The sequence below is a fragment of the Oryctolagus cuniculus genome, chromosome 4, assembly GCF_051225735.1.
Source record: "Oryctolagus cuniculus isolate XC-2025 breed Fujian yellow rabbit chromosome 4, ASM5122573v1, whole genome shotgun sequence".
NCBI lineage: Eukaryota > Metazoa > Chordata > Mammalia > Lagomorpha > Leporidae > Oryctolagus > Oryctolagus cuniculus.
The window spans coordinates 155,595,186-155,611,180 of record NC_142870.1 but is presented as its reverse complement, the minus strand read 5'-3'; the positions used below and the strand labels follow the sequence as shown (position 1 = coordinate 155,611,180).

The window sequence follows — 15,995 nt, the reverse complement described above, 5'->3', positions numbered from 1 at the left end:
AAAAACAAAAGAGTAAAATATCATTAATATTTTTATATTAGCTGCATATTGAAATAGTTATTTTAGACACATGGGTTAAATAAAAGAAATTCTAATTAATTTGAGTTGTTTCTTTTTATTTTTTAATATGGCTACCAGAACAGTAAAAATTACAGATGTGGCTCACATTATACTTCTACTGAACAGCACTGATCTGTAAAACAAAATGTGCAGATTTCTGGCTTGTTTTTTGTGTTCAGTCTTTGACTGTCTCAGGTCTCTTCTCCCTGCTTTGTTTCCCCACAACATGTACTAGATGGCTGAAATGAGTAGAAGTCTGATTCTTAGAAAAGTTCAGAATGGCTGCCGCCTTGACCTCATACATAAAATCCCGCAACAGAGACAGTTTCTGAAGCTTGTGCATGAGTATAAGGGAGTGAGAAAAGAAAGAAAAGGAAGAGCCAACACAGAAGGAGACAAATATTGAACATAAGAGCTTAGTGGACCCTGTGAATCTGGCACGCTCAACCTGACTGCTTTTTCCATTCCGTAAGAATGGAGAAGGCAGGGCCAGGAGAAGGGCCTTACATCAGCAACTCCAGAGCTACAACCTAGAGGGAGTGGTTCCGATGACCCTCCTTTGTCAAGGCATCAGGCAGGACCCACACTGCTCTGTTACTAGGCTGACCTCAGCAGGAAGTCACCCACCTCCTCAGAGACTGCAAACTCATCCAAGGCTACATTCTTGAGGAAGACTTTCATGAGAACCTGCACTCACAAAAGTGAATATCCCACCCCAAAATATGCCACTTTGTCCCAGGAATTCTAAAGAAGCCGATACAAGAAAAGCTCTCTACCCTCCCCTATATTTTCCTAAAAAGTAGAGTACAAATTTGTAGAGGTGTCCCCTCTTCCCTGTCTACCAGGCAGAAGTTAATCACCAGGGACAACTCGAGACCCTTACCAGAAAGACAAGGCTCCCAAGGAATCTATGTAAGGAGACTTGTTAAAACTAGCCTGTATCTACCATTTAGTCTCCCCATGTTTGCTTTCTATAGTTTGTCTCTACAGCAAAGCCCTTTTCCTATGTCTTTTCACTTCTCAAAAAAATGTACTGTCTTTTACTATACTTAACAAGTCTAAGTGCCAATCATCCTTTTGACCTACTCATCAGTAGAGCGCCCAGACTCATGCACAACACACATGTTAAATAAACTTCTTTCTGCTTTGCTCTTGCTAATTTGTCTTTTGGTAGTCCAGTTTACAGGGTCTCAGCCAGGGAATAGATGGTAGAGAGAACAGTTTTCGTCCTCTACAAAAGTATCCCCAGGGTCTTCCTGGGGATGGAAAAAAAACAAGCCCATTGTGGATCAACCTCTCCTAGTAGCACAACACATAGTTCCAGAATCTCTACAACCTCCAGCTTTTCTGGGCAGCTGGTTTGATCCAGCTGCCTTTCTGAAAAATCCCTTGGTTTGAGAAAAAAAAAAAAAAAAAAAGACTGACAAAATGATCCCAACAAAGCAATAACTGTGGTGTGCTAAACTTAGAAGGAAAGAGCAGTAACAGCCAAAAATCTTTGAGTTTGGAGAATTGAATTTCAAGCAAAAGAACTACTATGCATATTGATCCATTAATCCACCAATATTAATTGAGGGCCTACTAAGTGCCAGGTCCTTTTTCTTAGTATAAGGAAATGAATATCCTGTTCTCATGGAGTCTTAGGATGGTAGGGGATAGGGTAACAACAGACAATAAAACATGCAGTATATTAGAAAGCCATAGTGCTGGGGGTGGGCGCTGTGGTGCAGCAGGTTAAGGCAAAACTTGTGTCACCCACATCCTATACTGAAGTGCTGGCTCAAGTTCTGATTGCTCTGCTTTCCATCCAGCTCCTGCTTAAAGCACCTAGGAGATAGCAGATAGCCCAGGGGCTTGGGTCCCTGCTACCCGTGTGGTTAGATCCAGATAGAATTCCACGATCCTGGTTTCAGGCTGGCCCAGTGCCAGCTGTTGCAGGCATTCTCCCTCTCTCTCTTACTCTGCCTTTCAAATAAGTAAGTACATAAATCTTAAGGACATAAGGACTTCAGGTTCGTTACTTGGTCTATTCTCTCCTTTTCAAATAGGCTCTTCAGGGCTTAAAATGGGGGTGGAAAAAGAACGGGGTTTGCAGGCAGGATGTCTGCAAATCACTTCTATCTTTCTTTCCTTTTATTTATTTACTTTTTAAAGATTTATTTCACTTACGTGAAAGGCAGAGTTACACAAAGGAAGGCAGAGAGAGAGAGAGAGAGAGAGATCTTCTACCCATTTGTTCACTCCCCAAGTGGCCACAATGACCACAGTTGAGCCAGGCCAAAGCCAGGAGCCTGGAAGTCCATCCAGGTCTCCCATGTGGATGGCAGGGGCCCCAGCACTCAAGCATCTTATGCTGCTTTCCCAGGGGCATTAGCAGGGAGCTAGACTGGAAGTGAAGCAGCGGAAACCTGGACCAGCATTCATATGGGATGCTGGCATTGTAGTTGGTGGCTTAACCTGCTCTACCACAATGCTCGCTTCCATCTTTTAGTCATCAGGTTAAGCACCTCTAATTTCTTTCTTTCTTTTTTTTTTTTTTTTAAAGATTTATTTATTTACTTGAAAGTCAGAGTTATATATAGAGCGAAGGAGAGGCAGAGAGAAAGAGAGGTCTTCCATCTGATGGTTCACTCCTTAGATGGCCACAACGGCCAGAGCTGTGCTGATCCGAAGCCAGGAGCCAGGAGCTTCTTCTGGGTCTCCCACATGGGTGCAGGGGCCCAAGGACTTGGGCCATCTTCTACTGCTTTCCCAGGCCATAGCAGAGAGCTGGATTGGAAGTGGAGCAGCCAGGACTTGAACTGGTGCCCATATGGGATGCCAGCACTGCAGGCAGCGGCGGCTTTACCCATTATGCCACAGCACCAGCCCCTCCACCTCCCTTTAGTATTAGTCACTGAGGCTTAAAAAAATTCATTTTCCTTTCTATCTCCAATTTACATGAACAAATTATCCCATTTTTCTTTTTCTTTCCACTTCCAGATTGAAATCAACTACGCATTCTATTATACAAGGAAGTTCTATTATTAATAGAGCCCAGAACTTATAAATTTGACATCTGGACATAAAGGAACAACAATACCTTACACAAGGTGCACAGAGAAAACAAAGGATTCTCCTCAAATTGCCATGAAGATGCCACACTTTCTAGTCAGGATTTCATTACCTACTAAGACCCTTGGATTTACCTTAGGGGTAGGAGTCAGATGGGCAATGACCAGAAGTTCAAAACTCCAAGGAATCATGCAATTTGGGAGTCTTTCCTCACTCTCTAAACAACCACAAGCATGATGGACTTGGCTACTGGGCACATTAGCAACCAGACCCTAAGTCTCTTTTGGCAGATCATCTGTAAACAGGGAGTAGAATTGGCCAGACCAGAACAAAACCAACCACAGGGGCCGGCACTGTGGCACAGTGGGTTAAACCACCACCTGCAGTGCCAGCATCCCAGGTTGGAGCACAGGTTGGAGAACTGGCTGCTCCACTTCCGATCCAGCTCTCTGCTGTGGCCTGGGAAAGCAGCAGAAGATGGCCCAGGTCCTTGGGCCTCTGCACCCGCATGGGAGACTCCGAAGAAGCTCCTGGTTCCTGGCTTCGGACGGCACAGCTCCAGCCAGTGCGGCCAGCTGGGGAGTGAACCAGTGGATGAAAGATCTCTCTCTCTCTCTTTCTCTCCTTCTCTCTGACTTTCAAATAAATAAATAAATAAATCTTAAGGAAAAAAAAAAGCAGTACAAGGATACTTCAAGATGTCATGGAAAAATGGAAATAAAAGACAAGTGTGTTTTGCTGCAAAAAATAGTTTTTAAATCTATGATTTTTCATAATATGCATTTCTCACAAACTCTTGAAGACCTCTTGTATGCATGAATTTCAAAAACCTCCGCACCAAAATAAAGTTATCTCTTAACTCCATTTTCCACACACTTTTTGAAGTCTCCTTGTATTTGTGCCTCCAGTTATAGTTGTTGAGAGAGGAGGATGGGAATCACATCCTTATCACATTCCACAGATGAAGAATTTAAAGATGCAAAGTTTTCTTCCTGTGGAGTTGCTTATAGAAAGCCCCTTCCTCACTGAAATTCAAGCTGGCAACTAACAAGCTTTTCATTCTTAGAAAAAACAATACAGATACTTAGAGATATAGATCTTGACTTCATTATTGCAACCAGCTTAGCTGAGAAAGAAAAGTTTATGCTCTTTCTTGTCCTAACACAACAGAGAATAATGGCCATGTTCACTGGGGGCTCATAAAGGTCTGAGTCACAAACGTCAATCAGGGAGATGTGTAATAATGAAGTCTTACATTTCCCCTACTTGGTAAAGAAGCTACATTCCAAACATTAACTGCACTTACGTAAGCACTTCTGATGCAGAGCCAAATGAATTATAGCACATAACAAACATCAATGCTTAAAATGTAACTGAATAAAGGTCTTTTCTTTGAAAACTGGTTAATTTGCTTCCCCTGCTGAGTCTTGGGATTGCACTAGCTTTTTTTTTTCCTAAAGATTTATTTTTATTTATTTGAAAGACAGAGTTACAAAGAGAGCTAAAGTCAGAGAGAGAGAGAGAGAGAGGTCTTCTATCTGCTGGTTCACTTCTCAAGTGACTACAACAGTCAAAGCTGAGCTGATCCAAAGCCGGGAGCCAGGAACTTCTCCCAGGTCTTCCACATGGGTGGAGGGGCCCAAGGACTTGGACCCACTTCTACAGCTTTCCCAGGCCATAGCAAAGAGCTGGATTGGAAGAGGAACATCTGGGACTCAAACCGGCGTCCACATGGGATGCTGGCAGTACAGTCTGGGGCTTTAACCCACTGAGCCACAGCGCCAGCCCCACACTATCTTTTACAACGTAAATTTCTATTTCTTTTGCTCAGGATAGTGCAGACTTTTTCTAAATACACAGAAAGTTTCCTGAAGATTAAAGATAACTAACGGGGGAAGGAAAAAACATGTGAAATACAGAAGTTCTACCAGTCCCACAGCTGTCCAACTATGCATGTCACACACAGAACTTGAGTGCATGAAAAGTGGCAATCCAAATCAGGATGTGTTCCACCTACCAAATACATACTGGATTTCAAAGATGTGGTACAAAAAAAGAGAAATGTGAAGATATATCACTAGATTATTTCATATTGATTACATATTACAATGATACTATCTTGGGAGCTTATATTAAATAAAGCATTAAAATTAATGGAATTGAATTTTTTTATTCTTTAATGTAGTGTAGTGGATAGAACAGGTTCCCAAAGTTCATGTCCACTTGCAACCTCAGAATGGGACCTTACTGGAAACAGGGTCTTTGTAGATGTTATTAGTGAAGGATCTGTGATTTAGAATGAGGCCTGAAACCAACAATGGGTGTTTCCCTAAGAGAAAGAAGGAAGAGATCTGGACACAAAGACACAGACAGAGGGAAGAAAGCCCAGTGATGACTGGGGGGAGGCTGCAGGGATCCGCCTGCAAGCCCAAGATCATTAAAGATTACAAGAGCCACTGCTAGAAGCAGGTAAGAAAAATTCTTCCCCGATTTTTCTGAGGCCTGTGGCCTGGAAGGCACCTTCATCTGAGACTTCTGGCCTCCAAAACAGTGAATAAAAGAACATTATTTGCTGTTTCAAGCCACCTGTTCATGGCAATTGGTTATTCAGCCTAAGGAAACTAATACATGGGCTACTGGAAAATGTTAAATTGCACACACGGCTGACATTATATTTCTATTAAATACTACTGCACTAGTTTAAAGGGAATCTAACCTCCAAGTTCCAAGTCTTCTCTTTGTACCCTAAGAGTCCAGGCATAGAACAGCCTCAATATCCCTAAGTGGTCTTAAGTTATCCCGCACTGAAATATCTGGGACTACCTTGAACCTTGCTCATTTGGTTCACGATTTCTTTGGTAGGCTATGAAAACACTTTCTATATGTGCTCATTCAGCATGGAACACTAGATGTAGATGCACAATATTTTTACTATGTGTGAGACTTACCACCCAATTTGCTACTCAGGGCAATAAGTCCTTTAAGTAACATTCAATGTCATTATCATCAACTGCCAGCAAAGCACTTTCCAACAAGTGTTCTGAGCTGCTGCCACCATGCCCTCCACCTTGGCCTGCATCTCCCCCTTCCAAATGTCCCAGCCTGGCCACTGTTCTTTGAGATAAGAGGTCTCCCTTCAAAACACCTTCCCTATATCTCTCCTTAATTAGGCTTGACAGCTGCAGTCTAAGGGAACTCCCAAGGGGGTTGGCCTTGCAGCTTTAACAAAGTACCCGCTGAAGGACAACCTTTTACAGGATGCACTGCCAAGCCAATTACTGCGGCAGCTAGCAACCTGGGCACAGGAGGGGAGGCTGCCTGAATGACGTCATCTCCCCCAAGAGCAAGTCTCTGCAGACTCTGCAGAACCAAAAAGGAAGACAAGGCCACCACACTGCTTTCAACAGACCTGGGATAAAAATGTTTCTGTGCCAACAGAAACTAGGGTTGGAGGTCACAAGAATGCAACACACTTTGTGATGATATGCAGAAGTCAGGATGGATGACAAGAAGGAAGCTAAACTGTGTAAACCCAGCTTACAAGGGGAGAGGGGAGTCGGCAGTTTATTCAGTGTGAATACATGAGATGGGTGGGAGGATAGTTGGGGGACATTCGGCGGAACAGGAAAAAGCCAGCCTAGCGGTCTAGCAGGAATCTGTCAGGCTTAAAATACTGGAAAATCATATTACAGGAAAGTAATCAGTGCAGCAAGAACATGCTCACAGGAAATTTATGGAGCAAAACTGTGAAGCCAAGATTCATTGACACCTAAAATGAGTCAGGTACATGTATGTGTATCCTCGTCTCATCCCATTTGAGGAAGGTATTAATTATTCCCACTACAGGGAGAGAAAGTTGAAACTCCATGGGGCCAGCATTGTGGTGCAACGGGATAAACCACCGTGAGCATCCAGGTAGGTGCAGGTTTGAGACCCAGCTGCCCTTCGCTAAGGCTCCTGGGCAAGCAGCAGAAAATGGCCCAAGATCTTGGGCCCCTGCGCCCACATGGGACAAGGTCCAGGCTCCTGGTTTTGGCCTGGCATAGCCCTGGCTTTGGTGGCCATTAGTGAATGGTGATCCCTCTCTCTCTCTCTCTCTCTCTCTCTCTCTCTAATTCTGTGTTTCAAACAGATAAATCTAAAAGAGGAAAGAAAGAAAGGGGGAGGCGGGAGGGGGGGGGAGGAGAGGGAGGGAGGGAGGAAGGGACAAAGACAAAGAAACGAAGCTAAAGCTCCAGGTAACATGAGACTTAGGTGAGGTTACTGATCACTCCGAAGGTGCTCAGAGCACTGTAGGGGTAAGCAGGCGCAGGTGGAGATTCACTTTATTTAGGACCTCTATGCTCTAAGCTGAATAAAGGCAAAATGGTTACCAGTGAAGAACCAAAACCAGGAAGTTGTAGTGCAGCGCGATGAGCACGGCCTGTGATGCCAGCATCCCATGTGAGCACCATTTCCACTCCTAGCTTCTCCACTTCCTGCTAATGAGCAAGATGGCTGGGTCCTGCCATCCGTGTGGGAGACCTCATCACTGGCAGCATTTGAGAAATGAATGAATAGATGAACAATCTCTCTCTCTCTCTCTCTCTCTCTCTGTATGTGTGTGTGTCTCTGTCTTCACTCTGAACCTCTGCCTTTCAAATAAATAATTTTTAAATAAAAACAAAACCATACCTTCACGCCCACTAAGATAGCTGTAGTCATGAAGGCAGCAATAACGGATCATCAAAGGTGTGGGAAATGGGAACCCTTGTAGAGTAGGGATGTAAAATAGCACAGCCACTTGGAAAACAGTTTGGCATTTCCTCAAAAAGGAAACAGTGGGAAGAAAGAGAGACCCCAAAGGCTTTTGACAAAAGTACCAAATGTATTCAACAGGGAAAGGACACTGTTTTCAGAAATCGGTGCTGAGGGGGCTGGTGCTGAGGTGTAGTGCTGGGTTTAAGTCCTGGTTGTGCCATTTCTGATCCAGCTCTCGGCTACGGCCTGGGAAAGCAGTAGAAGATGGCCCAGGTCCTTGGGCCCCTGCATGCACATGAGAGATGCAGAAGAAACTCCTGGCTCCTGACTTCGGATTGGTGCAGCTCCGGCCTTTGCAGCCATCTAGGGAGTGAACCAGCGGATGGAAGACCTCTCTCTCTCTGCTTCTGCCTCTCTATAATTCTGCCTTTCAAATAAATAAATAAATTGTTTAAAAAATAAAAAATAAATTGGTGCTGGAAAAATTAGATATCTGCATGTAAAGGGATAAAATGAGACCTTTATTTAACACCATTCTCAAAAATATGACTCCAAATAGATCAAAGGCCTCAACACAGGACTTAAAACCATAAATCTCTTAGAAGAAAGCACAGGGGGAAAGCTCCTAACATTGGGTCTGACAATGAGGTCTTAGATGTGACACCAAAAGCACAAGCAACAAAAGAAAACAGACAAATTAGAACTTCTATGCATCAAAGAACACAAGCAATGGGGTGAAAAAGCAACCCACAGGATGCGAGAAAATATCTGTAAATTATACACTTGATAAATGGGTCCATTTCCAGAATATATAAATGAACTCCTACAACATGATAGCAACAACAACAAAGCTAATTTTAAAACAGGCAGATGTTTTTCCAAAGAAGATACACAAATGACCAATAAACGCGTGAGAAGATGCCAAATATCATTGCTCATAATGGAAATACAAATCAAAACTACAATGAGCTACCACCTCATCCTTGTAACATGGCTACTATGAAGAAAGAAACAAGTGGTGGCAAGGATGTAGAGAAATTAACACCTTTGTGCACTGCTGCGAGGAATGTAAAATGGTGCAGCTACTATGAAAACAGTATGACAGTTCCTCCAAAAATTTTAAAATGGGGTGAGGCTGTGAGGGAGGGGAGGGGAGTGGACATTGTGGTGCAACAGGTTAAGTCGCCCCATGGGACGTCAATATCCCGTTTGGGAATGATGGTTCAAGTCCTGGTTATTCCACTTACAGTACAACTTCCTGCTCATGCATCCTAGGAAGCAGCCGATGATGGCTCATGTGCTTGGACCCCTGCCACACCACATGAGAGACCCAGATGGAATTCTGGGCTCCTGGCTTCAGCCTGGCCCAGCCCTGGCTATTTCAAGAGTGAGCCAGAGGATGAAAGATCTGTCTCTCTCACCTCTTTTCCTCTGTTTCCTTGCATTTTAAAACATTTTTTAAAATGAAAATGGAATTACTAGCAGCAGATGTTTGGCTTAGTAGTTAAGATGCACTTGGGACGCCAGTATTCCATACCAGAGTGCCTGGTTTCAAGTCCCAGCTCTGCTCTTGATTCCAGCTTCCTGCTAATTCATACACCGCGAGGCAGCAGGCGACGGCTCATATAGTTGGGTCCCTGTACCTACATGGAAGATCTGGATCGAGTCCCAGGATCCCAGACAACTGGAGAGTGAGCCAGCAGGTGGGAGATACGTTTCTTTCTCTCTTTCAAATAAATAACTTTTAATGGAATTACCATATGATCCTGCAATACATTTTTTTTTTTTTTTTGACAGACAGACAGAGTGGACAGTGAGAGAGAGACAGAGAGAAAGGTCTTCCTTTGCCGTTGGTTTACCCTCCAATGGCCGCTGCCGGCCGCAGCGCACCACGCTGATCCGATGGCAGGAGCCAGGTGCTTCTCCTGGTCTCCCATGGGGTGCAGGGCCCAAGCACTTGGGCCATCCTCCACTGCACTCCCTGGCCACAGCAGAGAGCTGGCCTGGAAGAGGGGCAACCGGGACACAATCCGGTGCCCCGACCGGGACTAGAACCCGGTGTGCCGGCACCGCAAGGCAGAGGATTAGCCTAGTGAGCCATGGCGCCAGCATGATCCTGCAATTCTACTTCTGGATATATACCCAAAAGAATTAAAGCAGTAAGTAAGAGATAGTTGTACACTCATATTTTATTAGCCTTATTTAGAACAAGAGCCAAAATGCAGAAACAACCCAGGTATCCCTGGAGATGAAAGGATAAAGAAAACATGACATTCATACATGTAACGGAGTATTATTCCACCTTACAAGGAAAGGACATTCTGACACTTGTCATATCAAGAATGAAACTTGAGGGCATGACAGTTAAGTGAAATAAGCCAGACCCAAATGTACAAATACTTTTATGATTCCACTTACACAAGGTGCTTAGAGTATCCAAATTTATATAGAGAAAATGTAGAATGGTGGTTGCCAAGGGTTGGAGGAAGGGAGGAAAGACGAGTTATTGTTTAATGAGTCCAGAGTTTCAGTTTTGCAAGACAGAAAGGTTCTGTGGATGGCTGGTGATGGTTGCACAACAAAATCAATTTCTTCATGCCACAGAACCACACTTAAAAATGGTTAACACGGCAAATTTAGTTACATGCAGTTTAACACAGTTTCTTAAAGTAGCAGCAAATATTTTAAAAGTTAAACATAATTACTACACGATCCAGCAAATGTACTCCTTGGCTTCTACCTGGGAGAAATAAAAACATGTACGCAAAGACTTGCATGCAGAGTTCTCTGCAACAGTATTCTTAACAGCAGCAAAGCGGAAAGAACCCAAAGGTCAATCAACTGGTTCACAGAATAGGATATCTGGCAATAAAGAAATAATGAGCTGGTTATGTTACTATCTGCAATGCCAGCATCCCATATGAGAGTGCAGGTTTGAGTCCCTGCTGCTGTTCCAGTTCCAACCCAGCTCCCTACTAATGTGTCTGGAGAAGCAGAGGAGACCTGGATGGAGTTCCTGGCTCCTGTTTTTGGTCTGACCCAGCCCCAGCCTTGTGGGAGTAAACCAGCAGAATGAAGATTCTCATTGTCATTGTCATTCTCTCTCCCTCTCTCTCTCTCCCCATCACTCTTTCAAATACTAAATAAATAAGTACTAAAAAAAAAATTTACCATATGACCTAGCAAATGCAAAGGCTTACATTCAGATGTCTCCACAACATTATTCACAACAACCAGAGTAAAAAGAACCCAAATGTCCATCATCTGGTTAATGTACACACAAAATGTGGTAAATTCATATAACAAACCATTTGGCAATAAAGGAGCAGGTTAAGTCACCACCTGTGACACTGGCATCCCATATGGGAGCACAGGTTCAAGTCCCTGCTGCTGCTCTGCTTCCAATCCAGCTCCCTGCTTAATACTTCTGGGAAAGCAGCTGAAGATGGCCAATGCTTGGGCCCCCTGCTACCCCTATGGGAGACCTGGATGGAGCTCCTGGCTCCTGGCTTCAGCCTGGCCCAGCCCCAGGCACTTGGGAAGTGAACCAGCCAATGAAAGATCTCTTTCCCTATCTCACGCCCTCTCTCTCCATCTTTCAAATAAATAAAACAAATCGTTAAAAAAAATAAAGTGCTAATAAATGTTATAACATGGATGAATTGAAAAATGCATTATACTTAACATTAAGAAGCCAGTCTAAAAGAATAGCATCTTTTGTATGTGTAATTCGATTTACAGGAATATTCAGAAAAGGCTGATTTATAGAGATGGAAAGTAGATTAATGACATCTGGGACTGAGGGTGGGAACAGGCTTGACTGCAAATGGACACAAGGAACTTTCTGAAGTGACACAAATCTTTTTTCTTAAAAGATCTATTTATTTATTTGAAAGGGATGAGGGTGGGGTGGGGGAGTGTCTTCCATCTGCTGGTTCATTCCCCAGTGGCTGCAATGGCTGGAGCTGGGCAGGCCCAAAGCCAGAAGCCAGGAGTTTCCCCTGGGTCCTTCATGTGGGTGCAGGACCCAAGGACCCAGGCCATCCTGCACTGCTTTCCCAGGCCACAGCAGAGAGCTGGATCTGAAATGGAGCAGCCAGAATTCCAACCAGGACTCCAACCATATGGGATGCCGGTACCTCAGTCAGTGGCTTTACCTGCTATGCCACAGCACTTGGCCCCATGACACAAATATTTAAGAGTAGACTGCGCTGAAGATTGCATGGTGTGGTCAATTTCCTAATAATTGTGAATTAGATACACTTAAAACTGGACAATTTTATGATACCTAAATTATATTTCAATAAAGTTGTTTTCAACAAGGCAAGAACTGCCAATAATTAATTAGCATTTCAAAGATGAGCCTTCGTGAAGTTTCCCCAACGTTTGTCCCAGAATTGGTGCTTATTTTCTCTAAATTAAGGAGGCTTAATTAATAAGGTATATTTGAAAAAAAAAAAAAATAGGCCCAGCACTTGGGAGTCTCCCTCTCTGTCCAAAACCCAATCCTTTTCTGATCTAAAAACAGAAAAGCAAGGGGACGGCTCGGTCTATGATGCCTGCATCTCACTGGGGAGCACAGGTTCAAGTCCCTACTGCTGCTCTGCTTCTGATCCAGCTCCCTGGTGATGCATCTAGGAAAGCAGTGGAAAACAGCTCAAGTCCTTGGGCCCCTGCACCTACGTGGAAGACCTGGAAGAAGCTCCTGGTTTCAGCCAGGCCCAGCCCCAGCTGTTGCAACCATTTGGGAAGTGAACCAGAGAATGGAAGATCTCTCTTTTTGACTCTCTATCTGTAACTCTGCCTTTTAAATAATTAAATTATTAAAAAAAAAAAAAAAAGTAGCTAAAGTCTCTAGGTGGCCACACCTGTGGTGTCAGAATCTGTAAAGGAGAAACAGCCAACCACAGGGGTGATTAAGTAGGTTGCCCTGTTTTTTAAATTAATGGAGAGTTTGAGACAATTAAAACTTTCTAATAATAAAGCCAAGGGTTGCTAGGGTTCATTTTGGGTTTCCCATTAAATAAATGCCTTTGACTGCTGACATCCAACATTCTGGTGTTTTCACAAATTCCTTAGGGCCAAACTGGAATGAATCTAAGGTGAATTTCTGAGTAGTGTGTCTACTTCCTCTAGTTGATTTGCTTTATGAAAATAAGACACAGCCTCAGAGGGTGGGAGAGGGAAGAGTAAGAGTTCCTGGAAATGGTTAAGGAGGTAGGGAGTGAGACAGGACGGGAAGGACTGTGGATAGACAGTTTAAATTTTCATTTGCGATCATTATGAATGACTGGGGTTCTCCGCTTGTGTATCAGTGTTGTTTTGAAAAAGATCTTTTAATCCCATTTTAAAGCAACATCTGGAGTCACCGTGTGCAGCTCAGAGCACAAGCGAGCGGTTTGATTAAGGCTGATGTGATCTGGAGCTGAGCTTCTCAAACCAGCATCTGCTCAGCCAGCGCCTGGAGGTCTCCAGGTTAGGGTGGAGCTGCAGAATTTGCATTACCAAGAAGTTCCCTGCCGAGGACCTCCCTTTGAGTAGCAAACATTTGAAGAGATAAAGATGGTCTGAGGAGTGCAGTACCTCTCTCAACACCCTGAATTAACTTTAGCTTTTCATATTCAGATTAAGTTCAAATGACTAAATAATCCTCTCTGGGGTATGAATCCTCTTCTCTTCTACACTGTAGGGCAGTGCTACCAGTTCACACAGTTGTCCTAGGAGGGCCAGCAGACACCCATACAGCCAGGACTTGAAACTGGAATTTGAAAAACCTGGGCACCTGTGACACAAGTGAAAAGAGTAACGTGAGGGTGGGAGGGGAGGTGGAGTTCTTCCAGGGGAGCAAAGCGAAGCGGCCTGGAATTGAGATGCAAACAGCTGCAAGGGAGAAAAGATCACCAGAGAGGCGATTCACTAGCAGGAGCAGTCTCAAGTGATAGTGCCATTCCGATCTGAAAAGACACGAGAGTGAGCATGCAGAGGATCCTTGGGAAGCCCACACACGGGAGTGCCTGCACTTGAGCGCGGGCTCCGCTTCCAACTCCACCCTCACGCGAAGGTGCCTAGGAATGCAGTGGGAGATGGGCCAAGCATGTGGGCCCCTGCCACCCTTGTGGAAGACCTGGATGGAATTCCTGGTTCCCAGCTTTGGCCTGGCCCAGCCTTGGCTGTTCCAAGCATTTGGTAGGGTGAACCAGCAGAGAGATCTCTCCCTCCCTCTCTCTCTCAAATAAATAAGAATAAATAGATACATTTTTTAAAAATTAAGACTTTAAAAAGGAAACAGGAAAAGAAGGAAAACAGGGCCTCAGGAAAAAAAATGACCCACCATAGCACAAATACTCCATTCCCCTGCATCTCTATCAGCTCTTTTTTTTTTTTTTTAAGATTTACTTATTTATTTGAAAGGCACAGTTACAGAGAGGCAGAGGCAGAAAGAGAGAGGTCTTCCATCTGCTGGTTTACTCCCTAGATGACCACAAAAGCTGGAGCTGCGCCAGTCTGAAGCCAGGTGCCAGGAGCTTCCTTCACGTCTCCCATGTGGGTGCAGGGGTCCAAGGACTTGGGCCATCTTCTACTTCTTTCCCAGGCCATAGCAGAGAGCTTGATCAGAAGTGGAGCAGCCGGGACTCGAACTGGCACTCATATGGGATAACAGCACTGTAGGCAGCAGCTTTACCCACTACACCACAGCATCGGCCCCTATCAGCTATTCATATTACTCCAACATCCAACTCACAGAAACTCTTGTGCCATCCCTGTGGTAAGGGGCTCTTGGGCCTATCTAGAGTTGAATTCAGGAACAGCCGTGCTCTTGTTAGATAATTAGGTCTGGCCCAATGTGCTAAAATGGTTCTGATGATTAGCAGATGGCCTAAGGTTGGCCTGACCCTTCGTTACATCTGAGTCACTTCTCCAGAACCAAGCCCGATCACGCATCACCCCTGGGAGGGCCTCAGAGGTCAAGAGTGACACAAGAAACTGGTGCCCAAGATGGTTTCTTTTCACTTCATACACACACATTCTCAGACTCCACCCATGAAGATACCAATACAGTCACTTCAAAGCAGCCAGCTCCGTCTTCCGCACAGGGGAAAGACTGGTCCAACTGCTTGACTGCCATTGAGCAGCTCAGACACCCAGCGGACTGGCAGATTTTTCAGCTCTCAGCCTGTTGTTCAACTCAACTGGGACAAGCAAAATAAACAGTATGGGGCTGGCAAGGAAAGGAGGAGGTGGAGGGGTGGCAGTGTGGGTGGGAGGGCAGGTATGGTGGGAAGAATAGCTATATTCCTGAAGTTGTACTTATGAAAAATAAATTTTTAAAAAATTGCAAAAAAAATAGTGCCTTCTGTAATGCTTCTGAAGTCAACTCACGTTCAAGTGGAATCAGCCATTATCTGGGAGGAGGACCCTCAAATGCACATAACCAGCCCATACTCTAACTGCCTGCATCTGGCATCTCTGCCCAGTGAGTTTCTAACAATCCTATTTCCTTATAGGAATTACGCCTCTCCTTGAGATGCAACACATCTGCACTCAATGCCATAATCACCCGGGGCCATCTTGTTCTTTCACAGTTTCTCAGATTTTTACCTTCTCCACTCTCACGCCCAGGGCCCAGTTTAGGTCCTTATCAGAAGAAACATTTCCAGGGACTGGTGCTGTGTCAAAGCGAGTAAAGTCGCTGCCCGCAACGCCTGCATTCCATGTGGGTGCCAGTTTGAGTCCTGGCTGCTCCACTCCTGATCCAGGTACCTGCCAATGCACCTGGGAAAGCAGCGAAGGGTGGTCTAAGTGCCTGGGCCCCTGCACCCACGTGGGAGAACCAGAAGAAGCTCCGGGCTCCTGGCTTCGGCCTGGCTGCAGCCATTTGGAGAATGAACCAGTGGATGGAAGATCTCTCTCTCTCATTCTGCCTTGAAAGAGAGAGAAAAAGAAACACTTCTTCCCCTCTCCTAACATATTCCACCTTTCAGCCCTCTACCTACCACCTGCTCACATCGCCCAGCTCTGTAATGCCACTTAATATCAAGCATGAGTGTCTGATACTTCTCACAGCAAATGCAGTGCAAATCATCTTATATTCCCCTCCCAACAATGCTTAGAGAGGGGTGTGTCCTTTCTGAGCTCACCCA

The 15,995-nt window shown here is 44.6% G+C and overlaps 1 protein-coding gene across 2 annotated transcripts in view; it reads right to left on the bottom strand.

Moving 5' to 3' along the window:
• KAT2B (lysine acetyltransferase 2B) overlaps positions 1–15,995 on the bottom strand; it is a 124,548-nt gene that overhangs the window by 96,318 nt on the left and 12,235 nt on the right. The window lies entirely within an intron of this gene.